This window comes from Neovison vison, chromosome 2, assembly GCF_020171115.1.
Source record: "Neovison vison isolate M4711 chromosome 2, ASM_NN_V1, whole genome shotgun sequence".
NCBI classification, from domain to species: domain Eukaryota; kingdom Metazoa; phylum Chordata; class Mammalia; order Carnivora; family Mustelidae; genus Neogale; species Neogale vison.
The window spans coordinates 20,236,926-20,251,802 of record NC_058092.1 but is presented as its reverse complement, the minus strand read 5'-3'; the positions used below and the strand labels follow the sequence as shown (position 1 = coordinate 20,251,802).

At 43.9% G+C, this 14,877-nt stretch overlaps 1 protein-coding gene across 3 annotated transcripts in view; it reads right to left on the bottom strand.

The window, feature by feature from the left end:
* Window positions 1–10,510, bottom strand: part of WDTC1 (WD and tetratricopeptide repeats 1) — a 70,590-nt gene extending 60,080 nt beyond the window's left edge. For 2 of the 3 annotated variants that reach the window (XM_044237534.1, XM_044237535.1), the window contains exon 1: window positions 10,283–10,510. The gene's annotated coding sequence lies outside the window, so the exon portion shown is untranslated. The remainder of the gene's footprint in view (window positions 1–10,282) is intronic. The other variant, XM_044237533.1, reaches the window with a different exon arrangement.
* Between the last annotated feature and the right edge of the window lie 4,367 nt (window positions 10,511–14,877).

The following is a 14,877-nucleotide window of genomic DNA, read 5'->3' as shown; positions in this document are numbered from 1 at the left end:
AAAGGAACTACTGATACAGCTAACAATATGGGTGAATCTCACATATTCTGAGCAAGCAAGACATAAAAAAGTACATACCAGGGGTGCCTGGGTACACACTGGGGTGCCTGGGTGTCTGGGTGCTCAGTTGGTTCGGACTCTTGATTTTGGCTCAGGTTGTGATCTCAGGGTTGTGAGACTGAGCCCCTCTCTTGGGCTCTGTGCTCAGCATGGAGCCTGCTTGTCCCTCTCCCTCTGCTCCTCCCCAGCTTACTCTCTCTCTAATAAATAAATAAATAAAATCTTTTTTAAAAGTACATATTATATGATTCCATTTACTGTTGACCTTTGAACACAAGTTTAAACTATGTGCATCCAGTTATATGTGGATTATTTTCAATAAATACAGTATAGTACCGTAAGTGTATGATTTTCTTAATAAAATTTTATTTTCTCTACTTTATTATAAGAATACAGTTTATAATACTTAATACAAAACATGTGTCAATTGTTATCAGTAAGGCTTCCAGTCAATAGAAGGCTATTAGTAGCTAAGTTTTGGTGAAGTCAAAAGTTATATGTGAATTTCTGACTACATGGAGGGGCACAAGGTTGGTACTCCTAACCCCCACACTGCTCAAGAGTCAACTGTATATGAAGTTCTAGAATAGGCAAAAATATAGTTAAAAAAAAAGGGGTTGCTTGGGTGCATGGAGATCGACAAGGAAAGGACACCTGAGATTTTCTAGAGTGACAGAAAGGTTCTACATAGAGGTGAGAGTTATGGTCACATGAGTATTAGGGAGATGGGTTACATGAGTATATCCATCTGTCAAACTGCACAATCAAGATTAGCAAATTTTAATATTTGTAAATTTTACTTAAAAAAATAGAATGGAGGGGTAGCTGGGTGCCTCAGTGGGTTAAAGCCTCTGCCTTCGGCTCAGGTCATGGTCTCAGGGTCCTGGGATCGAGCCCCACATCAGGCTCTCTGCTCACCAGGGAGCCTTCTTCCTCCTCTCTCTCTCTCTGCCTGCCTCTCCGCCTACTTGTGATCTCTGTCTGTCAAATAAATAAATAGAATATTTAAAAAAAAATAGAATGGAAGTGGGAAGCAGAGGAGGTACAGATAAGAATGGAAGAATTTTGACTTGTTGAAATAGGATAACAGATATATGGGAGTTCAATATTCTGTTTACTTCGTATATATTTGAAATTCTAACAAAGTTCTTTTAAAAAATATTTATTTTAGAGAGAGTGCGTGAGCAGGAGGGGCAGAGGGAAAGAGGGAGAGAGAATCTCAAGCAAACTCCATGCTGAGAGTGGAGTCTGATGCAGGGTTTGATCTCATGACTCTGAGGTCATGGCTTGAGCCCAAACCAAGACTCAGACACTTAAACAACTGTGCCATGTCAGTGCCCTTCTAATAAAATCCTTTAAAAAATCTTTCTTATTACAGAGTCATTCAAAACATGGAAGACTGATTAATGAAACACAAAACCAGATTTAAAAAAATCAAATTTAAGACATATCTACAGCCATCTCAGCCCTGGAGGGGAAAAAAACCCTAGAAATGAACGTATCTACAATGTTATAACAAGGATATGTATAAAAAATGTGCCAGTGGTCTTCTCTCTGATAAGACAACAGGTGATATACACATATATAAATGTATTTTTTTCTGTTCCTCTGTACTTTCCAAGTATTCTGTTGTGAACATTAATTGTTTTTATAATAATACAGAAACAGCCCTTAGGAACCTGCTTCAAACTGAAAGAAATGAGTTTGAATCTGGCTCTACTATATACTAGGTTGTATGAGCTTGGGTAAAATTATTTACATTTAAGCTCCTGGGGGTTTTTTGTTTGTTTGTTAATCGTTTTACCTGTCATGTAGGTATACATAGTAATTTTTACCTCACAGGGTTATTGGGAACATTAATGATATAATGCATTACAAAACACTTAGTACAATACCTGGCATGTGGTAAGCACTCAAGAAAGACTGGCTATTTTTCATCTGTTACATGAAGGTAACAACAGCACCTACCTCAGAGATGCTGTGAGGATTATACAGGATAAGTGGCACACTGTAAATACTTAATAAGTATGAGTGACAATAAGGAAAAAGTGTTTAAGAAAAGCTTCCTCTCTGGGTGCCTGGGTGGCTCAGTCAGTTAAGTGTCCGACTCTCGCTTTCGGGTCAGGTCATGATCTCAGGGTCTCGAGATCAACTCCCATCCTGGGTTCCGCACTGAGCACGGGGCCTGCTTACGATTCTCTCTACCTCTCCCTCTTCCCCCCACGCCTCCCCTCTTTCCCTCTCAAAAGAAAGAAAGGGAGGGAGGGAGGGAGGGAAAGAGGAAGGAAGGAAGGAAAGAAGAAGGAAGGAAGGAAGGAAGGAAGGAAGGAAAGAGCCTCCTCTTAAAAAGTTAAATATAGTTACTATATGACCTAGAAATTCCACTTCTAGGTATAACCTAAGAAAAATGAAAACATAAGTCTACACAAAAACTCATAAATCAATGTTCACAGCCCTAAAGTAGAAACAACCCAAATGTCTACCAATGGTAAATGTCCATAAATGGGTAAGTAAAATGTGATATAGCCATATAATCGAGTATTAATAAGCTATAAAAAGGAATGAAGCACTGATTCATGCTGCAACAGGAATGAAACTTAAGAACATTATTTGAAACAAGTCAGTCACAAAAGGCCACATATTTTATGAATCCATTTATACTAAACGTCAAGAATAGCAAAAGCTGGGACACCTGGGTGGCTTAGTCGTTAAGCATCTGTCTTCAGCTCAGGTCATGATCCCAGGGTCCTGGGATCGAGTCCCATGTTGGGCTCCCTGCTCCACACTGGGAAGCCTGCTTCTCTTTCCCCCACTTCACTGCTTGTGTTCCCTCTCTAGCTGGGTCTCTGTCAAATAAATAAGTAAAATCTTAAAAAAAAAAAAAAAAAGAATAGCAAAAGCTACAGGGACAGGAAGTATACTACTGGTTCCTTGGAATTGAGGAAGAAGATGGGAGTGACTGCGGTGGCTGTGATAGCTAAAGAATATGGGTTTCTTTGGGGCATGATGAAAATGTTCTGGAATTAGTGGTGAAGGATGCACAACTTTGTGGTATATTAAAAAGGGCAGAATTGTATACATTAAAAGGGTAAACGTTATGGCACATGAATTATACCTCAAGAAGAGATCAAGTCCCCAAACCCTTTTCTTTTCTCTGCCTCAAAATCAGAACTTGGGAAAATTCAGTTCTCACCCTTTTCTTTGCCTGTCTCCTGCCCTGAACTGTAATTATTTTTGTGGGGCTTCTCTTCTTTAAAAGACTAAAAGAATCCTGAGGGCTAGCTCTTCATCTGATTAATCTACTGACCCTCCTAGGTCTCCAAGGACTGATGCAGGCTTAGCAGACACCAGTAAGTACTTGCTGAATGAATGATAGCATGACGATCTTGTGTACATACAGTGCTATATACCTATCAGAGTGCTGATCATTTCATTTATGCTTTTACCTTGAACTTCACAACAATCCTGTGAGGAAGCTAGAAAGCTATTATCATCCCTCTTAACAAGGGAGAACTGAAGCACAGCGCTATGTGGTACTGAGGAATAAGCACTGGACCAGGATTTAGGATCTTGTGCTCCAGGCAGGGGCTCTGCCTCTAACTGGCTGAAAAACCCTGTGTGAGGCGTTTCACTCTCTCAGACTGTTTCCCCATCTGTAAAATGAGAGGTAGACTCTGAGATGAGCTACAAAACTTCTTCCAATGCCTCTACCCTGTGATTCTAAGAACACACTCCTAGGAGCAGTAGAGTGGAGATGGAACCCCAGTCATCTGTATTCTTTTTCCTCTGAACATGCAGCCTCTCACTGTGGAGAGATGCCCCCAACCAGAGTGACCACTGGCCCCCTTTCAACATTCTGAATTATGCAAAAGATGTATGCAAGTTTCCTTTCACTCTATTTGCAGTGGTCTACCTACTGGAGCAATCCTATAGAAGAGAAATACACTTCCAAAGGATAAAGGTCATTCCAAGTAGCATAATAAAATAAAGAGTTGGGCACTGGAGTCCAACAGACCTAAGGTTCAAATCCTAGTTCTGCCACCTATTTTCCGTGTGGCCACATTTCTAAACCTCAGCTTCCTAATCTGCAAAACAAGGACAATAATGCCTACTTTCAAAGAGTGAAGAGATATATACGTAAAATGCCTGATGCCAAGCCTGGTAAAAATATTTAGGGAACATTCAAAGCATTTCTTTCTTTCTTTTTTTAATGAACCACTTTTTTTTTTTTTTAAGATTTTATTTAGTTATTTGACAGAGAGATAGAGAGCACAAGTAAGCAGAATGGCAGGCAGAGGGTGAAGAGAGAAGCAGGATCTCTGCTCATCAGGAAGCCTGATGTGGGGCTTAATCCCAGGACCCCGGAATCATGACCCGAGCTGAAGGAAGCTGCCTAACCAACTGAGCCACCCTGGTGCCCCTTCAAAGCATGTCTTTCTTTGTTTTTTTTTTTTAAAGATTTTATTTATTTATTTGACAAAAAGAGAGGTCACAAGTAGGCAGAGAGTAAGAGGGAAGCAGGCTTCCTGCTGAGCAGAGAGCCTTAAGTGGGGCTCGATCCCAGAACCCTGGGATCATGACCTGAGCCGAAGGCAGAGGATTAGCCCACTGAGCCACTTAGGTGCCCCCTTCAAAGCATTTCTTAAGTATGTGAGGGCGATCTGGCTGCGACATCTGTCATCCCATTGATCGCCAGGGTTGATTTGGCTGATCTGGCTGGCTAGGCGGGTGTCCCCGTCCTCCCTCACCGCTCCATGTGCATCCCTCCCGAAGCTGAGCGCTCAGTCAAAGAGGACGACCTTCCCCGATAGAGGAGAGGACCATTCTTCGGTCAAGGGTATACGATTAGCTGCGCTCCCCTGCTAGAACTTCCAAACAAGCTCTCAAAGCATTTCTTAGTGTTCTGACAGATTGCTCATAAACCTATGAGGCAGGTACTATTATTATCCCCACATTTCAGATGAAAGCTCTGAGGTGGAGAGAATTTAGTTTGCCTAAAGTTATAGTTTTTAAATGGAGAATCAAACTAGATAGTTTAATTCTAAGACCCAGGTCACTGACAACTAAAAAATAGTTACTACTTTTAATCAGATCATGTGCAAGCACTGTTACCTCAAAGAAGCTCTTAGCATTCCTTAGGGTTAAAGCTAAGGAATCAAAATCACCTTGACTCTGCCAGTGTCAAACATAAAAAGTTCCCGGTGTATTTCAGGGTCACGGACTAAGCTGGCACAAGGAGAGCATCTGGGAAAGGTTTGATTGGCAGGATAGGCCCATCAACAAAGCACCTTTGGAAAAGTTCTTTGCCATCTTCGAGGCTACTGGCTCAAATGACTCCATATGGATGAAAACTCACCTCTATGGCTTCTCTACATTCGTGCTTTGTGAAAAATTTTTCTTGATGTTTTTAGAACAATGCTTTTCAGTGATTACAGCTAATTTATCTGCTTTTTCCTAGGGCCACAATTACCTTAAGGTAGTGAAAGGGAACAGGTAGACAAAAGGAGCATACTTTGAAAATGCTGTCCTCTCTTACTGTATATATGAGCATCTGCAGGCTTGGATTTTTCCTTTAACTTGCATCTTTCCAAATTTTGGCATGATTCAACATACCTCTCATAGGGAAGTCTTTGAAGTTTCACCCTGTAACTTTCTTTCTAGCAGAGAAGTTAAGGAAAACTAAGCCAATCAGTGTGGAAATGCTTCCTTTCCAACTCAGTTGCAGCTGTGTGTTACATCCAGATGTCTGACTCAAGAAGGAATCAGGTCGGGGCACCTGGGTGGCTCAGCGGGTTAAAGCCTCTGCCTTCAGCTCAGGTCATGATCTCAGGATCCTGGGATCGAGCCCCACATCGGGCTCTCTGCTTGGTGGGGAGCCTGCTTCCTCCTCTCTCTCTGCCTGCCTCTCTGCCTACTTGTGATCTCTCTCTCTATGTCAAATAAATAAATAAAATTTAAAAAAAAAAAAAAAAAAAGGGCGCCTGGGTGGCTCAGTGGGTTAAGCCGCTGCCTTCGGCTCAGGTCATGATCTCAGGGTCCTGGGATCGAGTCCCGCATCGGGCTCTCTGCTCAGCAGGGAGCCTGCTTCCTCCTCTCTCTCTGCCTGCCTCTCTGCCTACTTGTAATCTCTCTCTGTCAAATAAATAAATAAAATCTTTAAAAAAAAAAAAAAAAAAAAGAAGGAATCAGGTAAGCCACCAGCACCCAAATATTCAGGGCTCAACTGAGGGCTCAACTTGAAACTCCAAGACCAGAAATGCCTGACTCCCATTCTAAGAAAGGCTCTCTAAAAGTATATGGAAAAGCACAGTCTTGTGCTTTCTGAAAATAGAATCGGGGGGTTATGAACAAGGATAAAATTCTGCCCATGTCCTGAGAGCCCCTGGATAGCTACCTGGGTAACGTCTGATCCTGCTCTGCCCCATTCCCTAAGAAAATGGGGTTAATACCTCCCCAGATGGCTACAGGAAGGATTAAGGGTTATTATTCTTGGCATCCAGCTCTATCACAGCTCTGGCAATTGTGACCTTGTTCATTTTAAAATAAGACATTAAATATAAAAATGCAAACAGTGATCCCTGAATCTGACTCTACAGTAGGGTGAGGAATTTTTTTCCACAAGACCTCTGACACTGCCTTCTATACTCCAACCTACTGGCTGAACCTTCCTCTTACTCAGGCCTCGAGTTTTTAAGGTATTAGTCACTAATGCCACAAAGCCCTTCAAGGAGTCAGCATCTACTACAAATAGTACACAGAGCGAACCCCAGAATTCTCAGGGTGTCACCCTAAAGAAACAAAATGGTACCCTTTTACCCCAAACCCAGGCTCTCAAGGGCAATCAGTGAGGTCTAGCAAAAAGTGTATAGTACAACAGTTAGTACTCATAAAACCACTACAAGGAAGGTACTGTCACAAATCTCATTTCACATATGAGGAAACTAAAGCTCAGAGAGGACACATGATTTACCCTACGTTACACAGCTAAGAAGGTACAAAGGTTCAAATATCAGTCCTACTTCTAGCTGTGTCACCTAACAGGTTAGGTTTTTTTTTTTTTTTAACTTTCTGGAACCTCAGTTTCCTCATTTGTAAAGTGGTGGTAATGAGGGACGCCTGGGTGGTTCAGTTGGTTAAGTACCTGCCTTCAGCTCAGGTCATGAGTCTATAGAGTCCTGGGATCGAGTCCTGCATCGGGTTCCTTGCTCCGTGGGGAGGCTACTGCTCTCTCTGCCTACTGCCCTCCCTGCTTGTGCTCTCTCCCTGACAAATAAACTAATAAAGTGGGGATGATAGTTCCTTCATAGGGGATCTAAAGATTAAATGAAATATCGTAGAAAAAGTATCTAACAAGTGCCTGGCACACAGTAAGTATGAAATATGAGTTAGTTTTTTACAGTTCAATACGGCAGGAGTTTGACATCATTTCCATATAATAACAGGGTTTAAAATACTGAATAACTAATTAGTCCAGTTACCTACATTAAGTATGAACTCCTCTACCAAATCCTTTATAAGAAGTGGAAAAGCCTCTGCTTGAATATCTACAATGACAAGTAAGTCATTCCCTCACGGGGTGGTCGATTTTGCTTTTAGAAAGCCAAATTTTCTCTTACCAAGCCAACATCTCCTCTTTGGGAATTACTATCCCTTGATCCTAGTGCTGCTTTCCAGAATCACACAGAGAAAGTCCAGTTCTCTTTCTACATAACAGTTCTTCAAATACTTGAAGGCAGGTTTTGTGTTCCCCCAAGCTCTTAGCATTGGTCCTTTTAGATCTTCAAGCATCACAGCCTCAAAGGAGACAGGCCCTGGTTTGAATTCTAAACATTTCCTATATTTGCTGTGTGACCTTAAGAAAGTTATTTAACCTCTCTGTACCTGTATCTTCATATGTATAATAGGGAAAATGATCTTTGCCTCACAGGCAGTTATGAGGGCTAAATTAGATAAAGTAAAACACTAACTAGCACACATCCCAACATATACCAGGCCCTCAATATATGTCAGTTACTTCTTAGAATGTATTCTAATTAGTAAATATCTCTCAAAGTTAGACACAATTAAATGTAACACCAAGGGATTGGTTTCTGATGGAAAATACCAGGGCCTGTGTTTTTGTAGCCAAGGAGTTACGTGAGTCCCTCTGCAACGGTGGCCCAAAGATGCAGTGGAATCCAGAAAGGTAAGGATAAAAGAAGAAAGGAATCAGGATCATTCAATCAGAGACCCCAAAAAAAGGTAAGTATCACCATATTACATGTTGTTTATGATTCCCTCTTTAAGACCCAGGACTTCACATGTGGGCCACACTCCCTAATTCAAAAAGGAGTGAAGAAAATAATTTAAAAATTGTTGAAGTCATAGTTCTGGGTCTTTGCAGCAGCTGGCCCCTCAAAGTCCAAAGATGTTTAGCAGAGGGCTTTAAAATCTTCAGTTGTATCCTTCCAAGTCCCGAAGTCTAGGTGTGTGAAAAAACCCTAATTTGATGTCCCATGAGTCACTACTAACTTCCTTCCAGCTAGAAAATTTGTCAGCTGCATGACAACTCTAAAAATCCCCAAGTGGCAAATCGCCAATGTTAATACCATCACCATAATCACTACACATATTCTCTTCCTTTCAGTAACTCCAAGAGAAGGAGTCTTAGGCAGAAATACGGATTGTTGTTCTGTTATTCTTCAGAATTGACCCAAAGCACTGCTTCTACAAATTGACAGGTGGCTTGAACATAAGTGTCCCCAAATAGGTCAAAATACCCCAGTATTAAAGCAGCAGGATCACAAACTATGGCAGAAAATGTTTCTCCGTCTGCCAATGAAATACAACAACCTGCACTGGAAATCCACTGTTAAGTCTCAACATTAGCCCAATCGAGCCTTTCTAGTTACTCCCCGGTCTACGCTAGAGGATCCAGTTATTATACTCAGCAGACAAGATTCTTCAATCCAGAAACAGCCATAAATAGTCCCTTCACTTCAAGAAGACACTAGCCATTCAGGAGGGGCTGTAAGGTACAGAAAAGCTTCGTTCAGATCACTGGACATACCTGTGCCCTAGGCAGAGATTTCATAACGTCTTTGAGTCTGGAGGTGTCCTCTGAATAGTTTCTTCTGAAAACTGTTTCAGGCTTTGTTAAAAGGGAACACTTAACTGCCACTTTACCCTGATCATCTACCTCATCCTTGGGAAGAATGGGGAAGTTACAGACACCCTATCAGGTTTCTAAACTCATAAACTTAAGAAGAAAACTTTAAAGTTTCTCTACCACTACCTCAGGAAGTTCTTAAAAAAAAAAAAAGTCACAGAAGAAAAGGACTTTGAGGAAAATAGTCAAATTAGTCAGTCAGACTTTAGTCATAAGTCCTGATACCTCTTTTCTAGAGTCCCTGGTGGTACACCTACAGAGGAGAGGCAGAGGTCACTAAGCAAAGTCAATCTGGCTGGCAAGGAGTGGGGGCGTCCCACTGCAGCTTTCAGTGACAAGACTTGGTACCTGATGGTTCACAGTCTCTCTCCTATTCTACACTTCCTATTTCCCTTTTAAGTGGGTTACTGAATAGCCCGTTCCCAAGTAAAGGCCCTCTGTAAGGGCGTTACAGTCGCCTGGTGGAAACACATTAGGAGTTCTGCTTAGTGCCAGGATGGGCCACTGAAGGCATCTGCGGCTGCAAGAAGCCTGGCCACGGACAGACGGACACACACACACAGACACACACACACTCACTCACAGAGAAAGAGAGCGGGAGAGAGAGAGACAGAGACAGAGCGCGAGAGCAAGCGAGACAGAGCGAGAGCAGGAGAGCAGGAAACTAAGAGAGCAGGTCAGGTCAACGTAGCCCTCCCGGCATTTCCACCTGCCCCCTTCTTCCTGAGACCGGCGCCAGATCAGATGTCAAACAAAAACTCCGCAAAAAAGTCCCGTGATGGGATGACTTCCACCTCTCCCTTGGCAGAGCCCCCTGGACTCCCAAAGCCTCCCCCACCACCCATGTCCCGGCCGGCCCTCCATCCCCACCCCGCCCCCGGCCCACTCTGCCCTTCGCCCCTGCGAGGCCTGTCCCCTCTTGGGACACCCCGGAGCCCCGAGGCTGGCGGCCTCAGGGCCCCCGGGCCGGCAAGGCTGCGGCCGGCCCAGAGCGGGCGGCCCGTGTGCCGGGACTGCGGGAGCCGGTTCTCGCTTCGGCGCCCGGCGAGGGCAGGGGGCGGTGGCTACCAGTACCTGTCAGGCCTCTTCCCAGGACCAGCGGCGGCGCAACTTCAGGAGCCCATGTCCGTCCGGGGGGCCCGGCCCCTCTCCCGGGAGGGGGGGGCGCGGATCCCGGGGAGGGGGCTGGGGGGCCCGGGCAGCTCTAGCCCCTTCCCATGCTCCCCGCCCGGCGCCTGGCCGGGGCCGGACAGCGCCTCCGCCCGCCCCTGCGCACCGCCTCACACCCGCGCTCACACACACTCACACTCCCTCGCGCGCTCTCACACACGCACTCCCCTCCCTCCTCCTCCTCTGTTTATCTCCTCCAGCTGTCTGGGGACCCAGGAGAAGCCCAGCACCGCGCCTGCGCCACGCAGTCTCCGCCTCCGCCCCGCGCCTCACAGCCGGCGGCTACGCTACGGAGAGAGCGTCCGGCGGTTTCCAGAATGGCTAGCCGGGCCCCTCCCCCGCCCCGCGCGCCCGGTCAACGTCTGCTGCCGGCGGTGCCTACTAACCTGCTAGTGGGGGAGCCCCGCACCGCCGCGACCAATCCACTCCTGCGCTCGCCAGACCCGCAGCCAGTGGGCAGGCGGGAAAGCCGGGCTAAGCCCCAGGGCATACTGGGAATCGTAGTTTTTCCCCGTCGAAGAGCTCCTGCCCAGTGGGCTCACCCCGCCCAGTTGCCATTAGTTACCCTGACGCACCTCCCACCCCACATCCAGGGAAAATGGTCCCTCACGTTGCTTCTGGGACACCCCTAACACTCACCCATTGCCCCTCAGAGCCCGACACAGTCTCCTGAGAGCCTCACCAAGACTTCCTCAGAGCCCGTGAACTGGGAGACTTTTCAGGCTGGGGCCCCAATGCCCCCGATCCCCCAGAGTCCAGCTTCCTCTTACTCTTTCCTGCCCTGGGGGGCTGCTGAGTGGCACATTCCTCACTCTTGCTCCTGGGCCTGAAGAAAGAGGATAAAACGTAATCAGTCCTACAACTGAGTGGCTTGGAGGGGAGCCAACCACACACTACGGAAACCCTCAGGCTGACCGAAAGAGACAGAGATGCGGTCCTTCTGAGACTAACTGGTGGAGGCACTACTGTTCCCCCCTCTAAGGAAGAGGCAGTTCCAGCCTAGTGGAGTGCCACGTCTGCTAGAGGAGGTACCGTCCTAAGGAAGTGCTCAAGGTGACAAGGGAGGCATCAGGTGTAACTTCTGAAAACAGAGCCCAGGCCCCACCCATGAGGCGCCTCAGGTCAGAAAAAGAAAAAATTGTCATCATTTTCTGAGAATGGAAACTTGGCATTCACCCATAGGGTGGGTGCCATTTGTCAGATAACAGTAATTCGCTCTTATTTAGTATTTACTATGTCCCCACTGTATTGAGTACAATTTCTTAGATACTCCTACTCTTACGGTGTTTTGCAGAAAAGAAAAGAAAGCTGAAGCACAAAGAGATTAAAAGCAACTTGCCCAGGGTCATAGAGCCTGGAACCAAACTGGGATTTGAACCTAGATCAGCCTTACTCCAGAGTCTGAGCCTTGGAACACTACCTGTCCCTCCAGTGAGAACCAGGCAGCACCTACTCTCAGGAAGGACTATGTATATTTACCATCCACAGTGTTTGTTCCATGTTTATCACTCCATGAGTTGCTTTTTTCCTACTTCTGCTCACATCAAGTATATAAATTAGTCTGTGAGCTCCCAAAGGGTGATTTCTTCCCATTTGGAGGAGTTAGAACCTACTTGTGAATTCAGCTTTGTGAAATGCTTTTCTCCTATAAATGTGGGTCATTCTTCCTGATGTCTCCCCCACAGATGTTCCACTGAATATAAAATATCATAAATTTTGGGACTAGAAGAAAACTGAAATTATCCATAGCTCCCCAGGCTCAGGCTGAAAGCCTGGTTAGGGTCACTGGCTCAATTAAAATGAGAAATAACTAATATATGTGGAGTATTTACCATGAGAGAGAAATTCTTATCAGGGAATTAAGCAGTCCTCACAAATTGCATAGCTAGGAAGTGTGGTACAGTTGGGATTCAAATCCAGATTATTTGAATCCAGAATTCCCATTTTAAACCTTTGCTCTATGCTGGCAATGTCACAGGGGCTCTTAGAAATACCAACAGAGGGTGCCTGGGTGGCTCAGTGGGTTAAGCCTCTGCCTTCGGCTCAGGTCATGATCTCAGGGTCCTGGAATCGAGTCCCTTGTTGGGCTCTCTGCTCAACGGGGAGCCTGCTTCCTTCTCTCTCTCTGCCTGCCTCTCTGCCTACTCATGATCTCTCTCTGTCAAATAAATAAATAAAATCTTAAAAAAAAGAAAGAAAGAAAGAAATACCAACAGAGAAGTGTGGGTGATGTACCTGTGGCTCCTAGCACATAGATAGTAAAAAATGGTTGGCAGAATGAACTTTTGTTGGTAAGGAATGGGTGATAGTGTATGGTTTTGGAATATAGGCGAGGTTCAGTGGAGTGAGGTCTGGAGCCAATGATCAAGAAATAATTCTTGAGGGCGCGTTGGTGACTCAGTGGGTTAAGGCCTCTGCCTTCGGCTCAGGTCATGATCCCAGGGTCCTGGGATGGAGCCCGGAGTCGGGATCACTGCTCAGCAGGAAACCTGCTTCCTCCTCTCTCTCTGTCTGCTTCTCTGCCTACTTGTGATCTCTGTCTGTCAAATAAATAAAATCTTAAAAAAAAAAAAAAAGAAAGAAAGAATTCTTGAGACATCTTTGGTGCAAAATGGTGTTCTTTTTAGAGCATGGTGACAAAAACCCGTTAGCACAAAGAGCTGTGGCACAGGGGTCTTGAGGAGTGGCTCATTATATACTTGCAAGTTGGGGGAGGTAAGGAAAAGGGAGGTTTCAAAAGAACTTTCATATGCTAAAGAGGACCCACCTAAAAGATCTTTGCAAGATACCAGAGGCCAGGTGCCATTGTCGAGTTAAGGTTGTTTTCCCTTCTAGCAAGGTATTAACGTTAAGACAATTGGGAGATTCCTAGAAGAAAGTCACATGTGTCCCACCCAGGAGTGGGGGCTGGTGGGAGGTTGCAGGGTGTCCACTTATGCTTTTGTTTTCAGCTAGCCTCCACTCCCTCATCAATAAGATGAAGAATATTAATAATAGCTGAGAGGTGCCTGGGTGGTTCAGTTGCTTAAGGATCTGACTATGGCTCAGGTCATGATCTTGGGGTTCTGAGATTGAACCCCATGTTGAGCTCCACATCAGGCTCTGCTTGTCCTTGTCCCTCTCCCTCTGACAACCCCCCTTCTCTCGCTCTCAAATATATAAGTAAAATCTTAAAAAATAATAGCTGCAGCTAAAATTGATTATTTTCTTTAAAAATAATATAAAATAAAAATAATTATTTTCTACCAGGAGCTCACTTGCCCTCTCATGCACTCTTTCTTTTCTGCAGATAGGAATATATATGCATATATGCTATATGAGTATATTTCATACGTATACATGTATATACATTTGCATATGTATATGTGCATCCATTTATCTATGTATACACACATTCACACACACTAATTCATTTGATTCCCATAACCCATTTGATTGAATTAAGTATTATTCTTACTCGCATTTTTACATAGAAAAAACAGGCTCACAGGAGACTTAATTAAGTTCAGAATCAGGCACCCCTCCCAGCCAGAAATGTTTTTAGATAATTTTAGATAATTTAAGAGAAAAATTTCCTACTTCTAGAACTGAGCTTCTTTGGGAAGTTGTAAATTCTCTGTTTTTGATAGTATTCAAGAATAGGATGTATAATCACTTGTCCAGAATACTGTGGAAGCAATCATTTTATTGGGTCCATATTTAATATTCTCTTGTTTGGCTTTTGGAAGAAGACCAATTATTATTTGAATAATAAGACTTGTGACAATTAAGGTAGCTCCTTTTCCTCTCCTAAGTGCACTAGATAATCCCCCACCTGATCAGCTCTGCAGAGCTAGTCACTGATAACAACCGTTTTCATCCCTCGATTGGACTCCTGGACAAAAGGAGGCATCGGCAACCTAAAATTGAAGATGCCCTTGTTCTATAACCCAGAAGTTTTACTTCTAATATTTTGAAGGAACTGTTGCACGTGTGTACAGGAAGACATGGGCAAGGAACACGACTTCCAGCCTTTTTATAATAGCAAAAAAAAAAAAAAAAAAGGTCGAAACAACCTAACTATCCTTCTGTAGGGGAAAGGATGGATGAATTATCATTTGTTCATACAGTGAAGTATTACACAGCCAATTAAATTATTTATGTGCTATCAAGATAGATACATGTTTAAAACATAATGATGAATGGGAAAAAGGAAGTTGAAAGATGATGCATTCAGTATGATATTTGTGTAAAATTTAACACAAAAAATGCCACATATTATAGATGCATGCAGTAAAAGTACACAAATTGACATGGGAAAGACACACAGCAATTTTGAGAGAATAGTTGCCACTGAGAAAAAGGAAGAAAGAAGAGCTGAGTGATGAGGTTTTAGGTATATTTGTAATATTTTATATCTTAAGAGATTAGAAGTAAGTATAGCAAAATATTCAAATATTAAAATTTTATCTTGGGGATTATATTATTATCTGTACTTTTCTGAAGGTTTAAAATAGTTT